Below are 13460 nucleotides of genomic sequence, written 5' to 3' on the forward strand. Positions count from 1 at the left end.
GAGAAGGAATGAGGAGGAGAGAGAAGGAGGAGGAGAAAGGAAAAGAAGAATGAGAAAGAAAAGAAAAGAAAGAAAGGGAGGAGGAGAAGGAAAGAAAGGAGGAGGAGGAGGAGGAGGAGGAAGATAACCCAAAACACAAAGACTCAGCCACCAAAAACCAGGTCTTGCTATCAAAGAGTACAAGGATCCTGCAGTCTGAGGCCACCAACCTAACCTATCTCACTGATACTCATATTGCAAATGATGAACAGGATACTCCCAGGAAGATATGAAACTGCTTTTCCTAAACAGAGTTAAAAATAGGTATTGTCACTTGTCTCGGTTGGCTGGGGCTGCATTTCACTTGAAGGGAAGAAGAATCCCATGATGACCTCTGGGTGTCCCTCAAGCTGCAGGATGTCCTGAGGCCAAGCACCTGGCATGCGGCTTGCAGAGCTTTGAAGAAAAGCCAAGAAAATTCCTTTTAGGGATGATGGCAAACCAGTGTCTGTGTTCACAGAGTGACAGCTAGGACTTCATCCTTCTAGATCAGAAATGCAAAAGTAGCTCCAAAAAAACACAGCAGGCCAGGACAGGGAAGCCGGGGCTCAATGAAGCCACAGCTCCCTGACACTGAGCAACTCCCCCTAGTCTCAAATCATTAGCCATCAACGATTTTCTGTGGATCTGTAAGGGATCTGATTTTAATTGTATTTCTTTCTCTGGTTCTTCTCCGTTCTCACGGCTCCTTCCAGAAAACTAGGAGGGGAGGGTGCCTTGTGGGCCCAGCCAGCATGCTGGAGGTCTGGGATCAGGTGAGAAACCCCATAGTGCTGCAGACTTCAAAGGGATGTGGTGTGAGGGGTCTTAGAAACTGTCATCATGCGGGCTGTAGTAGCATCTCACTTTAATGACTAAGAAGCAAAGAGAAAGGAAGAACCTGTACCAAATACAGGGTGGATGTGCACCATCAGGCGAGCTCTGATGAAGATAAACCAAACGGACACACAGGGCTGAGTAAAGGTTGCTGGCTTCGCCCAAGCCTGCCCACATCTGGCTGCCTTGCCACCCTACCCACCCCACTCAAAGAAGTCAAGAACTTGAGCTCAGTGTATGAACGTCCCTGTCCTCAGGGACTCTAAGGTCAAGCTCCTCATTACACGCAGACGTCGGCCCCCACTCACAAAGCCCAGTACTGCTCCCACCTTCTCCCAGAGAGGCTGTGGCCACCCCTCCCAACTCTCCAGGGTGAGTGAAACAGCAAAGCCAGGCGGCTCCAGGGACGCACAAGCCAAGGAGAGTGTGCCAGGCGAAACCCGCTCTCCCAAGGAGGCTTGTGCCTTTAAATTGTTTCTGTAATGGCTGGCTCAGAGGCAGAAATATTTGGCAGCCTTGAAATTAAAAGTGATAAATTTCCTCGCCAAGCTTTGATCGATAATAGAGGCCTCATCTGTTAATCAATAAGACAGTCTCTGCCTGTTTACTGTGCATATGTTGTTTGCTGCTGCCTTCAGTATGATGTCAGGTTTGCATTCAAAGCAACTCAAGTGTGTATAACCCACATGGCTACTCCCAAAATGCACTGCAGTGACATCACTCAGCCCCTGGTACGTTTATAAAGCATCAATGGAGGGGTGGGGGCGGGGCGGAGGCCAGGCCAGCTGAGCACGACAGGTGCATGTGGACCTAGCAGAAGCATTCACCCACACAGTTTCCTGGGGCTCACCCTGCAGCAGGGAGAACCCCAGGGACACACTCACACTTGGCCACAATCGCCACATCTTTCCCACACACGCAGCTGTGTTTCTGATGTCCGTTAAGTGTCTGCCAGGAGGAAGATCACAGTACATAAATAAGGGGAGTTTCTGCCCTCAAGGGGCTTATATTCCAGAGAGAAAGGAAGATTTTAATGGATTAATTATAAAATAGGCCAGGTGGTGATGAGTGACAGAGGGAAACTGAGTAAAGCTGGATAGAGCACCAGAGGCTGCCGGCCATCGGGACAGAGAAGGAGGCTGGGGCAGTCAGGACCTGGGAGCGGCCCCTCCAGGCACAGCTGGGAGTGAAAAGGCCGGCAGGTGAACAGAATTGTTGAGGGGAAGGTGGGGAAACAGGGTCCGGAAAGGGGCAGACTGTTGAAAGGAAATTCAATAGCAGGGGGCAAATGACGAAGATAAAGGCAGCCTGCCCCATGCGATCCTTGCTATCAACCACGGAGTGCAGCGACAGGGAGGAGAAATGCAGGCCCTACAGCTAGGGGAACTGGACCCCAAACAAACTCCTGCCGTGGACACCCCATGAGTCACCGAGCTTGATGCACCTGACCCTCACCCCGAGAACTGGAGGTGGGCTACCGCTCTGTGCTCTACCAAGGCTGCTGTGAGGCAGGTAGGCGACAGACATTGATGAGCACACAGCTCCTTGTTAATCATAAAGCACTCTGCAATGTACAAGATCACAGACGCTATTTATACCCGCAGGGAGGCAGTAGAGCGTGGCTGCCCACTCAGGATTTGGGTCAGACAGAAAAAGTTCAAATCCCAGTAGTAGAGGTAGTCACTGGCTGTGACCCTCAGCCAGTCGCTCAATTTCAGGGAGTCTGTCGGCTCCTCTCGAAGTGGAAACAGCCAAAGGAGGTCCTCAGAGAGCTCTGACAAGGTGGGCAATGCGCTCTGCCCCACATCCAGAGAGAAGAGAGATCCAGGAAACAGCAGCCACCATCACTGCTTGTCATTATTCCTTTAAAGAAGAACTACCTTTGTGCAATTAAAATAGGACTGATTTTACCGAAACGCAATGCACTTATTTGGGGGTCATTTCTTTTGTATAAAGTGAGTCTCACAGCGGTAAAGATGTATTTCACCACATGCACACACACATACGTGCATAGCTCTCGTCCCCCTGATTTAGGAGTGAGTGATTACGTTGTGGAGGAGAACAGAAAAGTCTGTCATAGAAGCAGTAAAATGGCACCAGCAGCTATTCACCAGCCCCACTTTTAAAGCTTCCCCCAACCGGCCCCAGGAGCCCCTTGCAGCAATCCCGGTCCAGGCTGTCTTCGCAGCTGACTGCAAGCTCTGTGAGAGCAGGCTTGCCCCTGCCATGGGCTCTGCAAGTCCCCAGAGCCAGCCTCTCCTGACACGAACTCTGGGAGCAATAAATGCTCGCTCGAGAATCCCTCAGGCAGATGCCTGAGAAGAGGCAGTGGCCGTCAGGGCACTGCCAGGCTGTCCCCTAGGGGGTGGCAGAGTCCTTACTCTTGACTCCTCTACTGCCCCCTTTTTGAAAATTCAAGGACACAGTCTCTGGCTGGAACTCGGTAAACCCAGGGGGAAGCAAGGAAAGGTTAGAAAGTGAGGCTGTCTGCTTCCTCTGGAATAAGACCTCAACCCCACTGCCCTGGGCTCTTCCCTTCCTCGGGGACAGGCACTGAGCTTCCCGTCCCCAGGCAAACCTCAGGAGACCAGGGTGGACAGGCCAATGCTGGCTGTGCTGAGCAGTGAGCCTTCCCCAGCCATGCCACTCAATTCACCCAGGAGTCAGAGTCCAGCTGTTAAAAGCAGCAGACAGACGCCCCAGCCCTGCCAGGCTCCTAACTCCCCAGAGCACAGTGCGGCGGCGAGGGGATGGCTATTTGGGTTTTCCAGAGCTCTCCTTTCTCCGTCTTTCCTTGCGTTCCTAGTGCCTCCAAAAGGTGACAGACGGACTAGAGCACAGTGGAGGACGCAAAGCAGGAAAAAGTTGGGTGAAGAGACAGCTTCCACAGCCCACCTGAGGCTGCAGCTGGTCTTCTGAGACCTCTGGACAGGGCTACAGACCACTGCAGCCAACAGGGACCAGGGGAGGAATTAATCTGCGAGGGTTTTGTAAAAATCTCAAGTTGTATCTAAATGCCAGGATTGCAGAGTCATCAGCGCTGCCAGCAGCAGTAGAAGCTCCACTCCCCTCTGCCTGCCCCCTCTGCCTGCTCCCTCCTGGGAAAGAACGGAGTGGCCTTCTCCACACTTGCCCTTCTGACCAGAAATGAGACTGGGGGTCCCACGCATCTAGGAAAAGAAAAGAAGATACCAAGTGCAGCCAGACATGGAGTGATACCTCTCTCAAGGAAGAAAAGCACGAGCCAATGAGGGCAGAAAGTAATTCAAAATCCTTCCCTCCTCAAAGCCTCCCTACCCTGCAGGCTAATAATAATTTTTTTAAAAAAGAAACCCCTAAAAAAATAAACATGTAGTAATTGCCAGCATCTAGCATTGAGTGGTGTGTGTGTGTGTGTGTCTCTCTCTTTTTTTAATTCCTTGAGATTTTAAAATAAACATCTTGAATGTTCTGATGAGATACGCGTGCCTGCTTACATAAGGAAGTACAGAGTGTACCAAAACAGCAGACCCAAAAAAAGCCTAAGCTGTCAGAACAATGAGTACAGACGCAGGGCATTTTACAACAGGCCATGGTGTACAGTTTTATTTACAGTACCTCTTATCAGACGGAGAACAGCACACTGGCTGCCAATTCCAAAGGCGAGCACTGCATGTTCCTTCCCTCAAGGAGCTGCGGACTCCGGGGGAGGGGCAGGCAGGCTCGCTCCAGCCCTCTCTCCCTTATCAACAAAATGAAAAACTGGTACAGAACTGGTTTCTGTGAGGGACGCAGACTGCGGACAGAGGGAAAGGGGCAGCGGGTAGGTCAGTGGCCCTGAATGGAGCCCAGCAGCCTTGTGGACTAGTGCTGGCAGCTGGCCCAGGACAGGGATCAAGGGGAGCTGGGGCTCAGCTTACTGAGGGGAAATGCATCCTCACAGGAAGGGAGGTGACAACGCGAAGGTGCAGAGGGCCCCACATCGGAGGTGGAGTGGAGAGAGCCATACACAGGGGCCTCAACTGAGGTGAGGCCACTGGGCTCCTGATCTTGGAAGTCAACTTCCCACTTGGTAGATAGCTCTGTAGAAGAGACCTTCCAGTGGGTCAAGAGGAAATTCTGAAGTGTCCGAGCCTGAGAGAGTCTTTTTCTTTTTTCTTTTGGCAGAACTGGGGATTGAACTCAGGCCCTTGCATTTTAAGTGGAAGCGCTTATTCCACTGAGCCATCTCCCCAGTCTGAGTCTTTTTTCTCCTACCCTACAAATATCACAGCACATTGTGAAGCACTGCGGTGCCCCAGCTCTCGGTGTTCACTAGCATCCTTCAGTCCCTCTCTCAGGACCCACGGGGGAACCCGGGCCTATCTTGGCCCTTATCCTGCCAGCTCAACACTTAGCCAAAGAAGCTTGGAAAGTTTCTTTGGTATAGTTCTTAGCACCAGCAAGTAATCCAGCCGGCTGAGAAACAGCCACGGCCAGCACACACCTGCATGCTCAGCGTAGATCTGAACAGGAAAACTAGTTAAGGACTTACTGGAGTCAAACAAAACCCGGGTTCAAGTCCCAGTTCTGGCACTTCCACTATCACTCGACACAAGTGAGCTATCATTTCTGGGATGATTTCTGCACCTATAAAATTGGGCTCAAAGAGTGCCTGCATCACAAGGTTGATTGGGTGGTAAATACTTTAAATAATATATTTATAAAATCATTAACACCGCGCCTGGCCTATAGTAAACTGCTCAATAAATGTTGTCATTAAACATCAATATCACTGCCATTATGTTATCCAAAAATCAATATATGAGACACACTTAAAACATCAAATGAATGCAGTGGACCCAACACTTAGAAGAGCCCCACCATCTCTGCCAGGCATAAAGAGAAAAGGAAAGAAGAAAAGCTGACCACTCTGCTAAGTTTTCATTCAGCAGACTTTTTCTGGAGTGTGGAAGGGAAGGACAGACAGACACAACTAGGCCTTGTGTCCCACCAAGGAGCCTCGATCCAAACCGAGTTACAAAGAAAGACAGGGGTCAGCTCCCTCTCCGGGGACATCAAGAAAAATGACCTCTCTGGTCTGCTCCTGTACCATTTGCAGCCCATGTTAGCAGCATCATGAGCTTCATACCAGCCACCCAGAAGGCAACAGGGAGTACAAAGTGATATAATGTGATTTTAAACAAATGTAAATATGACAGTAAATTTATTATAGTTAAAAGGCTCCCTTACTCCAGAAGGATGTCTGCCTCTGCCAGGGATGACCAGACTACCTTCCAGGCCTGCCAGACCCACTGAGAGACCTTCTCAAGGACAATGGGCAAGCTCCTCAGCCTGAAGCTCTGCAGAAGCTGGAGGCCAGGCACGGCTCTGGGGATCTCGCTTTCACTGGTGGCATGGTCTTGGCATGCAGCCTCCTATCCTTCCTTAAACTGTGGTTTCTAATCTTCACAAAATAGCTGAAATAAGAGCCCGCGTAAGTTACCTGGCACACAGAAGGTGCTGAAGTCAGAGCCACCAGGATCACAGATCAATTCTACTTCATCCTGCTGCTGAGCTTTAGGAGGTCAGCCCTTGGCCACAGCCTCCTGGAATGCCAGCCCATAATGTCGTGGCCACAGAGCTCTAGCACCTAGGAAAAGGCCCAACGGTCTGGGTAGCTGAGCTACTACGTCTAGGTCTGTAGCAGGCCTACTCTACTGCTTGGGAGGGGAGGGGAGGGCAGGGGAGAAAGGGCCAATCTCAGATAAGGCTCAGGGAATAGCTGCTAGGCCAGAGCACCTAAGATACCTTGAAGCACCAGAGAAGGAGACAGACTCGGGGTCCCACCTGTCACTGCCTGAGTTGTATGACCCTGGGCAAGTCCCACCTCTTTCCATCTGTAAGTGAGGAACCCTCAAGGAAATTAGGTGAACTCTGTTTAAGGACCTGCCTCATCAATGACTGTTTGGGATTACACAGAGATGTGCTGCCCAGCCTCGTGACCTTTGTCTCTTTTTTCCTCTCTTTTTGGTACAGCTCTGTACACCTTATTTATGGAGCCTCAATGTCTCTTCTTATCCAGTACACCTTGTTTATACAGTACTGTAATTTCTGCTGACAGTACAGTATGGTAGTTATATACTGTGCAGTCCTGCAACCTACGAGTTATGCAAATAAAAAGCAATGTCATCAAGTTGGAGTCTCCTCTGAGCCTGTTTCTTTGCTCTGAATACTGTAACGTATACATTATGTACAATTCTTCTTTTAGCAATCAGTCAACAACCCAGATACAGAACAGGGCCCTGTCGTTAAAGGAGGAATGCCTGCACTTTGCTCTATCAGGCGAGCAAAATGGAACAAAGAGTCCAGCTGCTGGGGCAATCATTAGCCAGAATCAGACTGGGCCAGTGAGGCTGGCCAGAGACTGACCTCCAGCTCCCAGAAGCACCTGGGCTTTGGGGTGTTCAGAGCTTGGTTGTGGGGGAGGGAGAGAGAGGGACAGAGAGAGGACGGGAGAAAGAGAGCGAATATAGCAAAACTGGCCTTTGTAAGATGCTAGGTCTCTGGTGACAAACCTGGGGCACGCATGTTATTTGTTTTTAAGACAAAAAAAAAAAAAAAGTTAAGGTATGAGGGTTTTTTTCCCTAAACTAAAACTTCACTCTTGAGGCATCCCCGCAGTGCTGGCGTTCTGTGATGAGGAAGCAGGCTCCAGGCTACCGTTCTGGAGCTCACCTCCAAGAGGTTCGCCATCACTGGGGCAGGTTAAAGAACAAGGCCCGAGAAATGAAGGTGGGGACCGTCAGCCAGGATCGCATGGGACAGCTCAAGCCCTGGACGCGAGCAATCCTCTTCCTGGCCTCATTTGAGGATTCTCAGGGGAGAGGTTCTGAATGAAAAGTGGATTCTGCTGGCACCACACAGCCCCAAAGCTGTTTGTCACCCAAGCCTCTGCTCCTCATCCTCAAAATCCTTTCTACAGGGCTGGTGAGATGGCTCAGTGGTCTACAGCACCTACTTAGAACAAGCTTAGCAAAGCACAGGGACCGCAGTTCAATCCCCCAGCACCACATGCCAGCCAGCCCCGCCCCCTGGTGGGCTGAGCTGGCCACACACACAGGGCGGAGCTGGACACAGACACACACACACACACACACACACACAAATAAATAAATAAATAAATAATTTTTTAAAAAATCCTTTCTACAAGTTTCTTCTGAAGCAAAGTCTGAGTATTTCACTGTACCTTGTACACTCAGTCTGGTATGGAGGATCACACACATACTCATACGCAACCACACACGTGGCACACAATCCTCTCCTCCAGGGTAAGATTCACCATGCTGCTGGAACAATGGATAAAAGAGAACCAGGCTCACTCCAGATGGACAAGGACAAAACCACAGCTCTGCCTGCCTAACCCACAAAATTTCAAGCTGATGGCCTCCACTGCCTCATCCTCCAATACTCCTGACACACCTTCCTACTAAAATTTCTCTGACATTTACCAGAAAAAAGGAGGGAAAGCCTTCCTTACACTTAAAAGAAAATTCTAGTCCTTCCTTTTTCCAAGCTAGTCCCTTCTTCTCCTTCTCCTTAACTAAAGAGTATGCCATGGCTTCTCACAGCATTTGGATCTCCATACTGATACGTCCCTAGTCTCTTTCTCTTTCAGAATTCCACATTCTCTCCCTACCGCTAGCATCTCTCTCCAATGTTCCTTGCAACTGTATTCGTGCTATGTATTCCGTTGGTCTTTAAAATATCCTTAACTAATTTTATTTCAACAAATGGAAAAGCATAACCCATTTCCAGAGGCTTCAAATGCTGTCACGAGTGTTATAACCATGATACTTACTCTTCAAGAGGTCAACAGACAGGACTCTACATGCAAACTGCCTATTCTCTTGAGCGTGAGCTTACAAGCCCTGTGGAAGGTGGGCTTCTCTTCTAGAAACTCCATCACAAAGCAGTGTCTCCCCCCCCCCCAAAAAAAAAGCGAGAAAGCAGTGTCCCAGCTTTCCAGACATCCAGAAAGCTCCTGGGGTTGGGACTCAGCAGGAGTCCCATGGATTAAACAGGTCCCTTCCTAAGTTCCCATCACAGATGGACTGGAAGGAAGAGCTTGGCTTTGAAGCCCACAGAGCTGAGACTTCAGCTATGCTACCCACTAGCTACACACGGACAGGAGCGGTTTAATCTCTCTAAGCCTCGGTGTCTTTGCCTGAGATGGAGATTCACCCCTCCTCCTTAAAAGCAGTCTCTGAATGTACAATTCTAAGGGCACCGCTCACTTCGAAATGGAGCTGCAGGGTGGCTGGAAGGTTTAAATGCCCAGAGTACTAACTGGCAGCTACCTAGTACCAAGCCTAACTACTAACAAGCCTCTCTCCTCCTCTCCTTCCATCCTACAATCCTAGGGGTCTGTATGTAGGCTGCCCTGTGACAAGGACGACAGTGACAGTGACAGTGCTGCTGCTGCCACTGCCACCACAATAAAAATATTAGTCGCTAGTTGGGTATAGGGGCCCGTCCCAGCACTGTGGAAGGCCGAGGCAGGAGGATTACAAGTTCAAGCCCAGCCTACAGAACTCAGCCAGATCCTATGTCAAAAGTAAAAACTTTAAAAAGGGCCCTGGGTTAATCCCTAGACAGACAGATAACGTTGTACTACATATTTATTACTTCACATGCATTCTATTGCTGAGTCCTCCAACAACCCTACGATTATCCCCACGATATAGATGTAAAAACTGAGGTTAGGGGCTGGGGAGATGGCTCAGTAGAATAAGCGCTTGCTTGCCTGGCAAGCGCAAGGGCCCAAGTTCAATCCCCAGTGCCACAAAAAAGTTAAGTTTTTTTTTAAAAGATCCTTTGGTTCATGAGTGTGATGATTGGGCGTTCATGCCTTATGCATGTGATGCGCCTCCCTCAAACCTTGTTACGACGTGGGCACATTACCCATCTGACATGGGGGGGAGAAACTGAGGTTAAAGAAAACTTAGCTCATTTGCCCAAGCTCTGGCTGCTAGTAAGGGTCACAGAAAAAGAAACTTACATATTTATTTACTTGATGTAGAGTCTCACTACTTTACCTCAGACTTGTAGTGATCCTCCTGTCTCAGCCTCCCCAGTGCTGGGATTACAGATGGTGCACCACCACGCCCGGTTCTGGCACAACCATAGTACCAGGGATTGAACCCGTGTCCTTGCACTGGCCAGGCTAGCATTATACCACCAAGCTATCGCCCCAGCCCCCAAAGAAAGCAATTTAAATCACAACAGCAGCATGCCAAGCACAGCTTTCCAGAAGGGCCTGGACCACGTATGTTAACGTGTGACAATTCCTCCTAAGGAGAACAGACAAAGGCCTCGAGGGTAGCTGCCCAAATCCTGTGCTCTTCCCCACACGACAGCTCACCCCTTGGAGTCTGGAAACCTACCTCCCACCACCCCAGGCGTCCATGAAATGCCCCCTCATTTCATCTCTGCTCTGAGCCCTTGGCTCACGAGAATCAACCTCACCTCGTGGTCTGGTGAGTAACACCACACTGTCAGAGAGAGCCCAGACAGTGAGCAACAGCACAGGCTCGACATTGGCTCTTCCAGGGCCTTCTCTACGATCAGACTTTCTTTAAAGGCCTCAGTTTCTCTATACGCAAAGGGGTATCCGATTCCTAGCCCGCCTAAAGCTGTTATAGAGAATGAGCCCAGAAACAGGAAAGATGTGTGCGGCTCTGGGAAGCGAAATGTACAGCCGATTTTCAAGGCTGACTTAACAAAGCCCCGTGCGGCATATCCTTCAAGGCCTGCCTCCTCTCTCCACCAGTCTCCTTCGGACCTGCAAGGAAGCAAGGTGTTCCATCATAAAAAAACAATCAGCTGTATTCATCAGAAGCAGCAGCGACTCTCACGGTGAAGAACGACAGCGTGCTGAACTCAGAAACAGACAAGGTTTTCTTGTGTGACCTTCGATTAACTGTGAAGTCCTTTTACTATAGTTCTCTGGGCATCCTGGACACTCCAAGCCTGTGGAGGGAATCCTCGCTCCTCGCTCTCAAGGTCTCTTCCTTGTACAACATCCTCTCTGGGCCTACAAAAACGTTCCCTTGGGGCTGGAGAGATGGCTCAGTGGTCTAAAGCACCTACTTAGAACAAGCTTAGCAAAGCATCAGGGACCGCGGTTCAATCCCCAGCACCATATGCCAGCCAGCCCTGCCCCCTGGTGGGCTGAGCTGGCCACACACACACACACACACACACACAAATAAATAAATAAATGTTTAAAAAAAAAATGTTCCCTTTACCCGCTGCTCAGGGTGGAGTCCTTTCCCCTGAACAGCAGGGGGCTGAATATGTACAGTTTGGGTTCCAATATCCATTGTAATCTCTGGAGACGTTGATTACTTTGAATTTATTCACACACACACACCCCTCCAAGGGACAACTGCTCTGCTGCTTCCATAGACTTTACCCTTGATAACAGCTGGAGCAAAGGCCGTACCACCTGATTCGCCCACAACCACACCCACCTGCCATTTCAGACCTGGTGCCCAGGGCACTGTCGCTCCTCCTTCCCTTTCCTTCCCTGGGTCCCTCGGTGGCACCTGGAGGTTGCTAGCCTCCCCAGGCCTACTGTGGCTTTCAGAAAACAGAGCGTGTCTATTTTTAGCTCTTCTCAGCCTAATAATACTCCCCAACACCCATTCAGCTTAATCACTTTATTGAGGACAAGGAGCAGGCTCTCTAGCTCGGCTGCTTCTGATGTGAGGAAGTAGTAAAATGTTCGAACTGGTTAAAAATGACACTCATTGGCCTGCCTTCGGCGCTTCTGAAGCCTTAATTGTGGCTCAGGCGTGGATCTAAAGAACCTCGCAGGTTTCCGAGTCTGGCTGTCTTACCCCCTGCACCATAATTGAGGTGTTACATTACAATTACAGTGCTGACATTTTCAGGCTCAAAATTCAGAAGCCTGAAGGCGCCACGCTTTTCAAAACAGAAATACTGCCTGTCACAACTAATGCCCCTCTCCCAACCAACAGCAGGGAAAACAGTCTTTTCTGGCTTACCCTGTGCAAAAGGTTCAGGTAGGGTAACATGTCCCATGTGAAGCCCATGGCATTCATAAAGTGCCTCAGACAACTGAAATGACACTGAACTGCTGCTTGAAGGCAAAGGGGTTTGGTATACTGAGGGGACTTGCAAATTCTGTATGAGCAGAAGACAACCCCTCCGCTGGTACTTCTGCACACACCTTGGAGACATGGCTTCCAGAGCTCCAGGCTATGCGTGCGTGCGTGCGTGCGTGTGTGTGTATAGGATCAGTCTGTACCACGGGAACTGTGGACTGGGAGAAGTGGACAGTGGGCAAAGGGGACAGAAACAACTTTGCCTCCGAGGTTCAGGCTGGAGGCTGGAAGGCCAGGCCTCTGGAAGCACAGCCCACCCTGCTTCACGGTGTGCCGCATGATACTGAGCAAAAACAGTTTCGACTATAAAATGGACACACTAACAGCACAAACTCCAAACCGGCCTTAAAAGGCTCCGATGAAGTTCCACTCCAGGGCCTGGCACCTAGTAGACCCCTGACAAATGGCAGCTGCCACTGTCATCGGCATTGCTGGTCGCTCGACCACAGTCCTTCTCAGATAAAGTGCTCAGCCTTTGCCTCTTCACCTCTGACCAGGGCAAAAGCAAGAACTTGAGCAGAATGGCTAACAAGGGCCAGCTGCGTAGGCTCCGCACCCTGCGAGCAGGAAGTGCCCACGCTCTCTGAGCAGCGAGGCAGAGCCAGGCCCTTTGAGGGGTCCTTCTGGGAACCCACCAGCTGAGCAAGCAATACCCTGTCCTAGGCCCAGCGATCCCCTTGGAAGAGGCGCCCTGGCACTCCTGGGCTGCAGTCCTGCACGCCCTGCCCTCTCTTCCCTCCTCAGGCGCAGAGCTCGAAGCACCTTCACAGACTCCCCACTCTTTGAAAAGCAGAGGCTGGATGCCTCATTAACTTCCCTAGCTAATTTTACAATTTAACCAAACACCACATTCCTGCCTCAATTCAGCCAGCCTCTGACTGTGACAAACTTCTCATTGTGAAATGGAGAGACAATTCGGTCCGGGCCAGAGACGCAAGACACAGGTCCGAAACCTACAGATGGAGTGGAAGCACAGAAAAAAGGAAAAGGCCACACTTTTTAAAAACAGCTCCACACATGCCTCCCACCCCCAAGGGCTGAGAAGTGAGAGAGGAAAGTCAAGCTGGCTATGTGGTGTCACAAAGATGGGGTGCTCTGGTAACAGGGACCAAGAGGACCAGCCTCGGGAACTGGGGCCAGGTTATACATTGGAAGCACAGTGTGACACTGTCTTCTGGAAGGGCACAGCTTTGCCGGGCCCCAGGTGCCATCTGACAGGTACTGGAAAGCCCTTCCAGCCCACTGAGCCCAGCACCCATGGGTGGTATGGATGGCACCTTAAAGCTTCTACCTCCAGACCAGGACCCTGGGCTGAAGTGGGGTCTAGTGGGAAGACAACATGTCACAGGAAACAGCACCATTAAGAGATAGAAAAGACCCTACAGGCGGTCACAGTGGTCCTATTTATGCAGGCTTGCACCTCGCTCACGCAGATTGGACAGAATTCTGTCGACC

At 50.3% G+C, this 13460-nt stretch overlaps 1 protein-coding gene and 1 non-coding gene across 6 annotated transcripts in view; one reads left to right on the plus strand and one right to left on the minus strand.

Moving 5' to 3' along the window:
- Positions 1-13460, minus strand: part of Zbtb16 (zinc finger and BTB domain containing 16) — a 191817-nt gene that overhangs the window by 67507 nt on the left and 110850 nt on the right. The window lies entirely within an intron of this gene.
- LOC111818148 lies at positions 9686-9787 on the plus strand. Its single transcript, XR_002822210.1, has one exon. It is a non-coding gene; the product is annotated as a small nucleolar RNA U13 (small nucleolar RNA).

This window comes from Octodon degus, unplaced genomic scaffold, assembly GCF_000260255.1.
Source record: "Octodon degus isolate 3935 unplaced genomic scaffold, OctDeg1.0 scaffold00080, whole genome shotgun sequence".
NCBI classification, from domain to species: Eukaryota; Metazoa; Chordata; class Mammalia; order Rodentia; family Octodontidae; genus Octodon; species Octodon degus.